The sequence below is a fragment of the Eutrema salsugineum genome, unplaced genomic scaffold (genome assembly GCF_000478725.1).
Source record: "Eutrema salsugineum unplaced genomic scaffold, Eutsalg1_0 scaffold_23, whole genome shotgun sequence".
Taxonomy (NCBI): Eukaryota; Viridiplantae; Streptophyta; class Magnoliopsida; order Brassicales; family Brassicaceae; genus Eutrema; species Eutrema salsugineum.
Window position 1 is genome coordinate 1,345,096 of NW_006256805.1, and position 14,126 is coordinate 1,359,221.

The following is a 14,126-nucleotide window of genomic DNA, read 5'->3' on the forward strand; positions in this document are numbered from 1 at the left end:
GGATTCTTCGGTCAAAAGGGACAAGCCAGGAGGATCTGGTTTCTTCTTCTTTTTGCCTCTCCGAGAGCTCCGAGGTTTCGAAGGACTTATTCCAAGCCTCGCCATCGCAACCTCAAGTTCCATTCTAGATTCAGCCAGATCGAAATCAAAGTCCTCGGGCTCGGGTGTTATGTCGTCAGAAAAATCCTTTGCTTCAGAATCTCGAGGAGAACCGCAAATCGGGCTCGGCGTGAAGTTCGACAGACCTCGGTGCGAAACAGAGTTTACATAATCAGCTGAACCGGTGGAAGTTTCTAGCTCGGCTCAATGTGACATCTCGCTTTTGGCTCGGGTGATAATCAAAGAATGGAGCAAATCCGGAGAATATTGGAGGAGGATCAGGAACTTTGGCGGCGGATCAGACAGTTCTCGAGCAGATCGGAAACATCAAACGATCTTCTGCACCTCGAGAAAACCCTAGTTGGTGCGGCGCAAAAAAAAAGAAGGAAGAAAAAAAAAATCGGGAGACAAAGGGATAGAGGAGAGAATACCTTTTGGAAATTTTGGAGAAGTGAGATTGTGAAAATGGAGGAGGGGAGCTCGCCTATATATAGAAATCTGGGTGTGGATCCCGAAATATTGGGCTTGGAAAGCAAAGCCCAAGCCCGAGTTTCTTTAAACAAAAAAATCGCGACATCATTCAACAACAATAGTTCACCGAGCCGCGCTAACGCCTCGACGAGACAAGTCAGCTCGGCAACTTTAGCCGAAATTTGTTCTCGCCTCGGCAAAATCAATCAGCTCGGCAACTTTAGCCGAAGTTCACTCTCATCTCGGCAAGATTATTCGGCTCGACAACTTTAGCTACGTCGATCTCGCTACGCCTCGGCATCGCGTTTGTTACCCTGGCTCGGCATCGCCTTTAGCTGTCTCGGTTCGGCGTCACTGTTCTTTATCTCGGCTCGGCAACTTTAGTTGCGTTGCTTTCTTTTTTCGGCTTGAGAATTCACTTCGGTAATGTTACGACTATGAGTCGACTAACCTTGGCTCGGCAAAACAGGAGCGGAATTTCTTTTCGGCTCGTTAAATGTATCCTAAGCGCTCGTTTGGCTCGGCAAAAAAAAAGAAGAGAGGAAACAAAAACCGAGCCGAGCCAAAAAACCTCGATAAGGGGATTTACCATGTGATCCGGCAGTTAACCTCGACTTCATTAATCTAACCTCGACATCTTCGTATACAAAACTGACGAGTAGGGGGGCAAACTGTTGGGGTCGGTTTTCACCCCCACGAGCCTAACTGCCTAAAAAAGACTAAGTGTCGAAATTAGGTTTTGGAAAGCTCAATTTTACGATTAACCGAAGGAAGAAGCAAACCAGAACGCAACTGACACAATAAAACCGAGCTGAACTGGCCACCATCTCAAACCGAGCCGAACCAGGCATGGTCACGAACCGAGCCGAACCAAGTGCTGGTTCAGCCAAATCGAGCCAAATCAAAGGCTCGATTTAACCAAGCCGAACCAAGGAAGGCGAAGAACCGAACAGAGCCGGTCTTGGTCCGGAAGGTTTCCCGCGTACCTGAGCCAAGAAATCACCCGGAAACGAGGAGTGTATTGGGCTGAAAGAGAAGGAGAATAGGCCAAGCCGAAGGGTCGAAAGCATTAATGGGCCGAACCGGATAATCTTGAAGGCCCGATGGATAGTCCAAGAGATCTTAACATAGGAGAGATTGAAGTCGTCAGCCGCACAAAAGAAAAGGAAAATTTCCGAGAATCTCGGGAGAGAATCTTGGCTAGGCGGTTTGTAGACTTAGTATAAATAGTTGATGTAATTCTTTCATTATGTAATTTTTACGCAATCAGAGAAACCCTAAGCAATAAAACTACTTTTCGATCTTTGTTCTTGAGATTTTCACTTAGAAGCTTTAGATCCCTCTTTTTCCTTAACAAATTTTGATTGTGCAAGTTTCGACTCACACAACAAGGCTGGAGTTAATCACAACTTGATCCAACTAACACAGAAGCATTGAGACACTAGTTCCAAACATGGTTCACTCTTGATTTCATACCAGTTTTGTAAGCAATAGAGAATTAATAACTAGGGCCATGAATTCAAGATCTTAAGATGATTCTCTCTTAAAGAAACCTATCATTACTCCTATGCAAGTGATGCAACCTATTAGATTATGCAACTAGACTCAATCCTAAAAATGTGAATGCAACTAAAATGAACATTTTTTGTGAAAATTTTTCAGATTTTCCAAATTTTGGTTTTTCTATGCACTTAGATTCAGACTCAAGATGTAAATCAAAATAAGAACAAGAGAAAACATGATTAGTAAACACAAAGCCTCTCCCCCACACTTAAATAACACAGTCCCTTGTGTTATAAAAGCATGAGAAAGAGGAAAAATCAAACATGAAATGCAAAAGATAAAGAAAAATGCTAAATGCTTATTTACAAGTGTTTGGAGTGATACCTGGTGTGGTTCTTATTCAAAGGGGGGGGGGGGTAAGTGGCTGCACCAGGAGAGGCTAGACATCATTGGAGAAGGATTTGGCTTGGCTTGTACTCCTTTTCACTTTGTCCTTGGACCACAGCATCCCTAAGTCACCTTAGACCTGAAAACACTTCACAAAACCCATCAAAACATCCTAAAAACATAAAAAGAAAGAAAAGAAAAGATTAAAAAGATGATATACAAGGATAAGCTTGGGGTGTCTCCCAAGAGCACTTTGGTTTAAGTCACTAAGTTTGACTTTTCATACTCTGTTCTTAGTGAGGGAGAGGAGGAGCTTTGATGCTCCTTGTCTTGTCCATGAATTCAAGCATGAGGTCCTTGTTCATCAGTTCTTGGACACCATCGGATCCCTTGTCCTTGAACTCTTGTGTGAGGATAGCTCTGACTTTGGCAAATAATCTTGATCTTCCATTGCCTTTAACTTTGTATTCCACAGCTCTACCATCAAACTTCAAAGAGGTGAGAGTTAACACTTGAAAATATGACCCAATAGTGAATGGTTTGGTGCTTTTTGGGTTCTTGTATTGAGACCCTGAACCATTGACTTTGTTGCTGCTGATCTGCTTCTCACTTGGTGTAGGAGATAGAGATTCCAAGCAAGCTTCATCACCACTAAAGAAATCCCCTTCAAACTCAAGATCAGATCTTACTAAGGATTCTTTCTTCTTCTCAACAGATGCAAGGGGTTGAGCTTCATCTATATTTCCAATACTCCCCACATACTTCATCTCATAGTGTTTCAACTCCTCAGAATCATCAGATATAACTCCACAAAACCCAGCAAGAGGAGGCTTAAGAGGATAAGATACTTCATCATCTACCTTAGTAAGCACCACTCTTTGAATATCAAAGTCCATCTTAGCTACAGTGGTATTCAGAAAAGGAGTTCCAAGCAAGAGAGGAAGCTCTTTGGTATCTTCATCTTCATTACCACAAAATCAGTTGGAACTATGCATTCACCAATCGTTAGTGGGTAATCTTCAAGGATTCCATATGGCTTCTTTGAGGATGAATCTCCAAAGGTAATTGAGGTGGGGTGATGCTTTATAGTCTTGATCCCAAGTCTCTCCACCATGTCTAGAGACATTACACTGATGCTTCATCCAGAATCACATAAAGCATTATCCACTTGCAAGCTTCCAAGAGAGCATGAGATGGAGAACTTTCCTGGATTACATAGCTTTGGAATAGTTTTGGGTTTCACCCTTGTTGAAACAGTACTAGAGACTATATCAGCTGACTGTGCTTGAATTATTCTCTGATCTCTTCCTTCAGCCATCTCAGAATCATTATTTTTCATATCAAAACAAGCTGCCTCCGCACCTTCTTGCTCAATGTCCTCATTGAGATCACAGAACAGGAACTCAAACTCATCTATGATGGGGTCCTCATCATCTTTTGACTGGCGTTTTTCACTTGAGACATTGCCATGGAGAAGATCCTCAATTTCTTGGAAAGCAGCATGATTCTCATCATTTGAGAGAATTGCATTGCAGTATTTTGTTGGATGTGAAACTGATGTCCCTGGTAAAGATCCTTGAGCTTGAAAACTGCAGTGGCCCTTTTTGTTCTCTAGAGTCTTGACTTTGGAAGCCAAGGTGGAAAGCTGAGTTAGAAGATCAGATTAAGTGCAATCCACCTTGTTGTTAATCTCTTCCATTTTCTTGGTGAAGTCCATGGTACCACTTGCTTGACCTTGGAGGATTTTCTGGAGCAGGTTATGTACTTCTTGATCCTTATTCCTTGAGTTCTGTTGGAGGCTTTGATGTTGGGGAGGGAGAAAACCTTGTTGGTTATTGATTTGAGAGTGAAAGTTCTGGGTGGGGTGATTCTTGTAGTAGTTCAAGCTCTTTTGGTAACCTTGTTAGCCACCTACAAAGTTCACCTCAGTTGTGATGTCTTCCCCTTGAACATTGTTCTGAAACACATGATTCACATCTCTAACAAGGTTGGCTGACTGATGAGAAACTAAGAGAAGTTTGTCTAGCTTCTCATTGAGAGACTTGATGTCTTTCCTTGTCCTTTCCTCTTCAGCACTCACAGCTCCTCTTGAATTTCTGTCAAAGTCAGATCCATAAAGCTCATTACTCTGAACTACATTCTCCACAAGGGTCATGGCATCATTGACTTCCTTGGTCATGAAATTACCATTTGAAGCAGTGTCCAAGAGGAGTCTGACCTTTGGTAAAGCACCTCTGTAGAAGGTACTTAACAGCTGAGAATCTGAGAATCCATGGTGAGGGCATTGCATGGTATACCCTCTAAATCTTTCCCAAGCCTCACAAAAAGATTCATGGTTCTTCTGAATAAAACTTGAGATTTCATTTCTTAACCTTGCTGTTCTTGATGAAGAGAAGAACTTGGTTAGAAATGCTTTTTTGCATTGCTCCCATGTTGTGACTGATCCTTGAGGTAGATACTTTTCCCATTGATGAGCTTTGTCTCCTAGAGAAAAATGAAATAGCCTCAACTTGAAACTGTCCACACTCACTACATTCATCTTAGTCAGATCACAAACTCTATCAAAGTTGTCAATGTGATCTAATGGGTCTTCTAATGCCAAGCCATGAAACTTGTTTGATTGCACCATGTTGATCAAGCCAGATTTGATCTCAAAATCGTTTTCAGGTGTAGGAGCTTGAATCCCATGTCTTTGACCCTGAGAATTGGCCTCATAACCAGCTCCCACAACTGTTAATGGACGTGGTGCTGGACCCTCTTGCTGAGCCTGGTGGTTTCATTACTACCATGAGCCTGTTGCTCTTGATCCATACCCAATCTCTCTATGTGCACAGCTCTTTCTCTTTGTCTTCTTGCTTGATTTCTGGTGTTCATACACCTGAAAACAAAGACAGCACTTGAAAGGTAATCAGTAAAACAAAAGAAAATGACTTGATCTCAAGAAGATCCAAAGTCTTAATGAATCCCCAATTGGCAACGGCGCTAAATTGATAGTAGGTTTTTAGCCTACTAAGGTCAATTAACCTCTTGTGTTGTAGCACTTGAGGGTCAATCCAAATGGAGATTATCTAGACACTAAGACTATGAGGGTCTATCTTAATCCAAATATAAAGAAACAGGTTGGTAATTAAGTGATCTAAAAACATAAAAAAAAAAGAACAAGCAGTAATTAAGAATTAAACAAGCAAACAAGACAAACAAAACAAAGACTCAAATTCAAAATAAGAGAAAGCTAAACCTCTAGATGTGATCATTGATCAGGGTGCTCTAAATGTGAATTCATGATGCTAAGCAAACAATGCAACACTTGCAATTCTTTAGTCTAGACTTCCAAATCAGATTAATTCATTCTCATGACAAAAATCCCTTTGTTAACTACCAAATCAAGGCTAGTTCCCATTATATGAATAAGAAATCAACAAGCATAAGGTTCTAAGTCTAAAATGACCAGACAGCCTCTTTGTGCATCAAAATAAGAGCTAAGAAAGACTGAATCTTACACAGAAAGACATAGCAAGCAATCACATGATCTATAATCCAATCAACTTAGAGTTTAAAGCTAGACTAATCCTCTCATGAAGGTATTAATCTCTATATTAATCCACTTTCAAAACAAATTCCCATTTGTGAAATATGAACTAGTAAGCATTAAGAATCAACTTTAATCTGTCATTTATGCAATTAACAAACATCATCATGGCATTAATGCATAAACCCTTAGTTAGCTTTCATTCAGGCATTGCATGAAACACCCAGATTCTAGACCCAAGTGATGTGCAAGGATCTAGCATTATGATCAGCTAACTAAGGAAAGGAGAAGAGAATCTAAGCTTAAACAATCATTAATCTACATCTAAGCACCCTAATCTACACACCTAGAAGCTTAAAAGAAGACTACTCACTAATCACGCTTAACACACCTAATCTTTTGCAAGAGATGGTGTTAAACATAATTAGAAGCAAAGATGAAATGAAGAAATGATAAGAAACAGAATTAAGATGATTAAATCCCTCAGATATCTCTTGATCAAACTCGTTTTTACACTGAAAAGGAAGGAAAACTAAGAGAGAATGAAAGGTGTTTTAGGGTTTTTCCCAAAAAACTATATATAGCAAGGGTTTTGGGCCGGGTCAGCCCAGGACAAACTGTGTACTGACCCGGCTCATTTGGGCAATGTGCTGAGTGTGCAAATTGGTCAAGTGGTTCCCATCTCGCAGGCCTGAGTCGCACAGCCATGAAAATAGGCTTGTGCGCCTAAACTTCTTCAGCTTCAGCCGCATGCTTATCTCGGTCTGTTCTGCGAATATCTATGCTGCTCAGGTCTTCTCCTCTTCAACTTGCACAACCAAGACGCATTCTGGGGAAGATATGTGTGCGAGTTGGTCTTCATTTCCAAGTCGCAGGCCCAACTCGGTCTCATTTGCGAACACATGTGCTAGATGGTTCCACTTCATGTCCAACTCGCACACCCAAGTCGCACAGTTTTTTGGACTTAGCCAAATTTGATTCTGGAAGTCTCTACCCTGCTCAGAGTCTCCTTACACGCATATATAAGGTAGCAGCTTGCTCCCAGGCTATGAACATTCATGGGTGCGAGTTTACCAAGTCGCACACCCAAGTCACAGCATTTTTCATCTTCTCGGACCACTCCGTGTTTGAGGCAGCATAACTCCTGGGATACTGGTCTAAATGGATTGATTCTAACTTCAGTGGAAAGAGCACTCAAATAACTCAAACTTTGGTGAAGAAACCTGTAGCACTTGGGAAGTGGAAAGTTCCCCGGACGGCTCATCTCTGAAGTGCAATGAAACGATCAAAAAGAGGCTCTTGGACCAGTGTTTACTCCGGAGATGGTATCTTTCAGCACATAGCTCCAAAATGGTTGATCTTATACTTTATGGAAAGAGAACTTCAAGGCCTTGAATCTTGATGAAGGTCCCGGCAAATGAATCGGACTGTAAAGGCATCGTCCCACATAATCTTTGGGACTCATCGGAGTGGTCTTGAAACTGTAGCGAGACAGGTGTGTCTTCCGGTGCGCTTAACTCTCCGCTCATGACTCCAAATCCTCTGATTCTAACTGTTATGGAACCAAATCTCAATTGTATCCAACTTTTATGAAGACCCCAACAACTAAATCAGACGGCAAGGCTCCCCGGACAGGCAATATTTCAGACTTATTGGATTGCTCCGGAATGGATGCGAGACATGTCTGTCCTCCGGTGACCGTATCTTTCATCTCTCTGCTCCAAATGTATTAATTCTAACAGTTCTGGAGTCTAAACTCAATTATCTTGATCTTTGCTGAAGACCCCAGAGGCTGAATCGGCCGTCAAGACCTTCCAATAACGTGATTTCGGAGATGTATCTGCACACGAGATTTTTGGCCGAGAAACTTGAACAGCCAGTACGTGTTTTGGCCGACAGATCTACCCGTAGAATGGACTTTAGCTGAGAATATTCGACCATCAGTACAGCATTTTGCCGAGAAACTCAAAATTGCTCCTCTACACCATTTTTTATCATTTCAACTCCATTTCTTCATCTGAATCACATTTTCCACTCCAAATAATCTCCATAAGCACCTGTTTAACACTCCAAACCATGCAAAACTCTTTTGGACCTAATGAAATCTCTAAAGTCCTAAAACAATGCCTAAAGACCTAAAATGTATGCAAATGAGACATGATTTGGACTTAAATATGTACACTATATGATGCAATTTATGAATATCTCAGGAGGTAATGTTCTAGTGATACTAATGGCAAATAAAACTCAAACAAAACGAAACGGAAACATGAAACATATTATCAATTAGAAAAGTACACACAAAAAAGTAGAATATCAGAGATTAACATATGAGATAATTAATAACCATTTTTTCTTGACATCGACGAAAATATAAGGAGTCACATAACTAATTTGCAATGGAGCTAAAGGGATGAGAGCGGAGATCAAATCTGTCATAGCAAGTTTTACAAAATATTGTTTAGCAAAAGCTAAAGAATTAAGTAGACGCCAGATTAGCAATAAGAACACAATATCAACTAAAAATGTTTAAATATACAAATAACATCATAAAAATATACTTAATAATATGCAATGAAGCTCCCAAGTGATCATAACTTTTGTTAGATTAAAACTATCATATTTAGAAAAACACATAGTTAGGTAAGTTGGGAAGAAAAGAAGCATATTGAAAATTGCATAAAATCCTATAAAAAATGGTACTTAAAGAAAAGAAATCGGCTAAACCCTAAAACAAGAGCTAAATGAACAACACATAAAGATTATGAGAGGAGACGTAAAGTATTTATACAAAAAGCAATGTATAATTAGGCTTTTGTTGTTATGGTAATTCTCGATATTACTGCGTATATTTTCTTTTTTATTATTTGAAGCTTGATTTTTTTTCTTTCTAAAATTCAATAAATATAGATACCATTTTGATTTCTATGTTTATTACCAATCGCTATTTTCAGGTTTAACACTCAAATTCCCAAAATTTTGTTTGATTACTTTAACTTCATCAAATTAAAAACTAATGCTTAGCGATTTTGTAACAAAAGCAAAATTTTAACAAATCATATAAATTGTTTTTTTCCAAACCTAAAACTTGTACACAAACAAAATCAAATCATCTATGACATAAAATACATACCTGGCGGCTTAGAACGAATACAATAGAACAACCACGTTGATAACACCATATTTTGACTATTTTTAAGGATTGTTTTGAAATTATTTTTCTATGTTTTTTATTACTTTCAAGTGTTTTTACTATGTTTTACTAGTATTTGTAATTTCAATACTCTTTTCAAAAAACTTAGGTAAAAGCTTAACAAAATGGATAGAAGACCAGATTTCAGCTCAGAGTCAAACCGTCAGAAGTTCACCCCCAAATGAAGACCTTCTCACCGTCTGATCCAGCTCAATTTTAGAGACCTTAAAGATAGAACTACCAGCTTGATGTGTGTCAACTGCGTGAGGGAACAAGTTTTACCCTTAACAAAAACAAATGAAAGCCGCAAGTGCAAAGCTAATCAGTTGTAGTATTTAGGGATCGAATCCACAGAGATTTGTGTGCCTGGTATTCTTCTACGGTTTCTAACTTTATGTCTAGACTAGATTGGTTTTAGAGATTGGTTGTTTGTCACGGACTAAACTAAAACAAAAGAAAGCAAATAAATCTATCCTAGAAAACAAGTAGAAAAATTGAATGGAAAGCAAATAAAGCAAGCAAAATATCGATCTAAAGCAATTGAAATGCAGATCTAAATAAGCAAGTAAAAATTTATTGGTTTGTAAACTATGGCTAAAAACGCTGAGCTTTCGGGAACTCTACAGGGATCATAATCGGTTTTAACACTAGGGTTGATAGGTTGGGATTGACAGATATCGATATATGGGGTTCTAGAGCTAGAGTACGGCGGTATGACTACGTCACTGTCGTGATCATAACCAACTGTTTCTCGCAACCCTGACCAGTAGGTTTCCACTCTGACCCTGGAAGGGAGAGAACGCAAGAGCTGCACAAGACTCGTCAATACTCACGATCTCGCCGCAGGTAGGTTTCCACTCCTACGAAAAAATCGCCTGTTTCATTCTAGGGCTGATACTTAATGAAAACTTTTGCAACACTAACTATCTAGATTAGATACTAGGTGATCAATCAAGCATACATGCAATAAGAACGAGAATAAACAGAGAACAAAGTTAAAATCCCAGATCTATAAACCTAGATGTCTTAATCGATTATGAGAGCCCCTTTCGGGAACCCTAAGCCCAACTCGGGATCTACTCAGACATAGCTGAGGTCGACATCATCATTGGTTTTAATAAAAGTAATCAAAAACAGTAAAGAAAAGAGATGAAAGAAAGTTTCTCTTTTGAAGAACTCAGACTTGAACAATCTTCTACAAAAATCGCATAAAAACGGCCTAAGGAAAAGGGTTTCTGTAAAGTATGAAGGGTGGTTGCTAAAAACGACCTAAATGACAAGTATTATAGTCTTCAATACTCCATGGTCTCTAGGGTTCCGGAATTGAGGCTAAGATGACTTTGGGCTTCAGAAATGTGGGCTTTAATTCAGAGTTGGTCGGCCGCGGTCGGGAATGACGTGACCGCGGGAAATAGGTGGCTGGCCGCGGTCGGGAGGCTTGTGACCGCGGGGAATGGGCTGGTGGCTGCGTCGCGTGATTCGCTGCCGTCTTCGAGTGGCTCCAGGGCTAATGGAATATCTTGAGATACAACCGTTGGAATGTCTCCAAAACAACTGCATTTGAAAGCTGGTTGATTCTTCTATAAGTTGTCCAATTTTGAGGGTGATCAGACGGTGAGAAGGTCTTAGTCTCTCCATGAGAGTTCTGACGGTCTGCATTTATCCAAAAGAGTCTTTTTGTTCCAATTTGTGCCTCTTTATCCCAAATTACCTGTAAAGTCTTTTAAAATCCGAAAACATAGAAATCCTTTGAAAACCTTTGAAAATGGAGTGAAAACACCTGTAAAAGACATTAAAGTGATCCATAAAAATGGTCAAAATCTGGTGTTATCAACTCTCCCAGACTTAGTCTTTTGTTTGTCCTCAAACAAAACAAAAGCTAAATCTCGGCGAGAGGTTTGAAAACGCAGGAACTAAACAAAATCTCATAGACCAAACTTCTAGACCAATATCAATCAGTATACATCAATCGGGAATAGCCTAGAAAATTCTCACTAGCAATACAGGCATAACTAGTCCGTTAATCCGTCATGCGAAAATCTATGCACTCAGATCTAACTTCCAGTCAACTAGCTCTTAACGTTCATTAAAAATCTCGGTGGTTCTCATCAAAGAAAGTCTAGGCAAGGCAATCTAGGCTAGGTGTCAAAAAGGGTTATTCTAGGGGTAAGGCTTAAAGTGTTTACGGGTTATCTGAAGATCTGGAGGATGAAGGATATTACGCAAAACCGCAAGAGAGAGTGAAGCTGTTGGTGTCCACAGTTTTCAGTCACTTTCTTCTTGCCATAGATCCCTGGTCTTCTTCCTCAGGTTCTCTCCTAACTCCCCCAGACTTAGATTTTTGTAAATCTTTCAAAGCCATAGCTCTTTAAACGAATAGTAGTTGCTTCTTGCTCCACAACTGTAAGACTCATTAGGCTTTTTGTTTCCCTCTCTCTTTTCATTCCTTCATTCAATTTTTTTATTTTTTTATTTTTTTTTTTTGAAAGAGAGGAAACACCTTTAGATATAGAGTCATAGAGAGCACAAAATTACCAGTTAAAATCAGTCTTGTAAAGTTTAATAGGGTTTCTGATACTCTTCCTTCCCAATTGGATTCAGTCTTCCTTGTGAGTGACTGAAAACTGCGTCGTTCCTCTTCTCTCCGACGTTTTTGCACATATCTGCTGATATAAACTAAAGAGAGAATGCGTGAGAATTGAAACAAGGGTTTTGGGTTTAGGGTATGGTACCAGATAAAGATGAACTGGTCATCTAGGACGACAAAGAGTGGTAAAAGTGAGGGTAAAAGATGTCCTAGATGTGTATGTCGATGCCTGCCTAAAATCAATGATGAGAAAATTAGATATCAATATTAAGGTCAAATAAAATGAGATAGTATATCCTGTCAGAAAGAATCTCCATGAATAGAACTCATCTGGTGGGAGTTCGTAGTGCAAGTACTCTAGCTACCGCCTAGTCTAGTGCTAACCACAAATGAGCTATCATGCATAGGGTAGAAGCGTGCATGTCTAAATCATCATAGTTTTGTGTCAAACATTCCTGAAAAATACTTAATTTCGAATAGGTTACATATTAAAATTTAAAAAGTGCTTGAAATTTGAAAGCAAGAGCAAGAAAATGATTAGTACGGATAGACATCCTCCCCCAGACTTAAATCACACTGTCCCCAGTGTGAAAAAGTTGGTGAGACGATGGTGAATAAAAGCGAAATAAAATAAGATAAAAGAAAAGAAAATGATGATAGAACCATGATGGCAGTGAAGTGCTGATCAATCACTCATCCTCCGATGTGTCTGCTTCGAACTGGTGCTGCTCTTGTAGGAAAGTGACAATGCGCTCAAAGCGTTGTCCGTGTCTCTCAACTCTGCGCTCCAGATCAGAATGTGTGTGCGAAGATGTCGATGATGAGGTGTGGCCGGTCGAAACAGATGGCTGAAAATGAGCACGGGCCGCAGCTGCATCACGCTTTGCCTTGGCCACTATGTATTGGCCAATGGTGAATGGTAGACGAGGTACAGATGGCAGAAACTCATCGGGTTCTGGAGTCCATCGCGGACGTCCTCCATTACACAATCTCGGGACTGATGCTGAAGGCAAGCAGTCTCGGTGCTCCTCAGTGCCAGTTCAATACTTGTAACCAAACCTGTATGGATCGAAAGTGGCACGAGAGATAGTGTGATCGCGAGACAGATAAAGTAGGTCATACCAGATGTCGGGAAGTGGATCGTCAGATAAGAAGTCGAATCCTACAGCTTGTAGTATTCTTGTAATAGCGCTTTCGTAAGCTGGAGTAGCGTCCTCGCAACCATGTAAATCATGCTTCACCTTCACCATGTTATGTGCTATGATCCAGCCAAAGCAGGCAAGACGTGGGTCGTCCATAAATGGCATCTGAAGTGTAATGAGCTCGGTCTTCAAAACACATCCCATGTTTGCTCTAGAGAAAATTGTGTGTGCTAAGAGTTTGTGCACAACTCTCACCGCAGGATGAGTAAAAAGGGCTGACTTGGATCTCCCGCTATCATAGACGCCATGACCCATCTCTCTCCACAAGTTAAAATCGGGTTCTTCTTCAAGGTGAATGCCATCAGTGTATGGGAGCTTAAGAGCTTCACAAAGTGCAGAAATGGTGAGCGAGTAAGTCTGTCCGCGGATAGAGAATGACAAGATGCCATCAGATGCTCTGGGGTTCCTCATTTTCGTGTGGTGGAGTGAAATAGTTGCTAAGAACTTGCGGACTAGCTCGGGATAAGTTGGAAGGTTCAGCTCCATGTAGGGTCTCAGCTTAAGTGCATCGATGTACTGGATTACATCTTCTCTGATTCCAAGCATCTCAAGTGTATGATAATCAATGCAAGGCGTCGGTTTGATGTTCAGTTTCTTGAAACGTCTTGCATAGTCCACTCTCGGGTTTATCTCCTTGCCAATGTATTGGATCTGTGGTGGCTCGGGAGTTGCTCGTGTTTCTCTTGAGTGCTGGAGCAGTCTCATCACGTAGTTTCTTCTTCTCGGTCTGGCTTGGTTCAGCATATACTCTCCAAGAGTAACATCATCGGGAATGTCCTCAGAGCTGTCACCAGTGCGACGGCTTCTTCGGGATCTAGTTTGTTCCATTTTCCTACAAGACGAGATGATTCTTGGAAAAAGAGTGAATATGGATGCTGATTTTAACGCATTAGCGATCAATTATACTAATCCTAGTATCAAGAGATTAGTTAAAACCATGAGCAATCATAATTGGCATTGAATTGAAAAAAATCGAGTAGTTCATGACCAGATTCGGATTTTTGATGTTCTCAATATAGAAATCTTCTAAAAATCGGTTTTAGTGAGCAATTTCCATGTCAAACCTATAGGTTACCTAATACTAATCACTAATCACACAAGACTTAATCAAATTCACCAATTTTTGCTGTTCCAAATTCGATTTTTATAAAGCAT

At 40.2% G+C, this 14,126-nt stretch overlaps 1 non-coding gene across 1 annotated transcript; it reads left to right on the plus strand.

The window, feature by feature from the left end:
- The first annotated feature begins 4,727 nt into the window (after positions 1–4,727).
- Positions 4,728–4,834, plus strand: LOC112086147. Its single transcript, XR_002899327.1, has one exon. It is a non-coding gene; the product is annotated as a small nucleolar RNA R71 (small nucleolar RNA).
- The last annotated feature ends 9,292 nt before the right edge of the window (positions 4,835–14,126 follow it).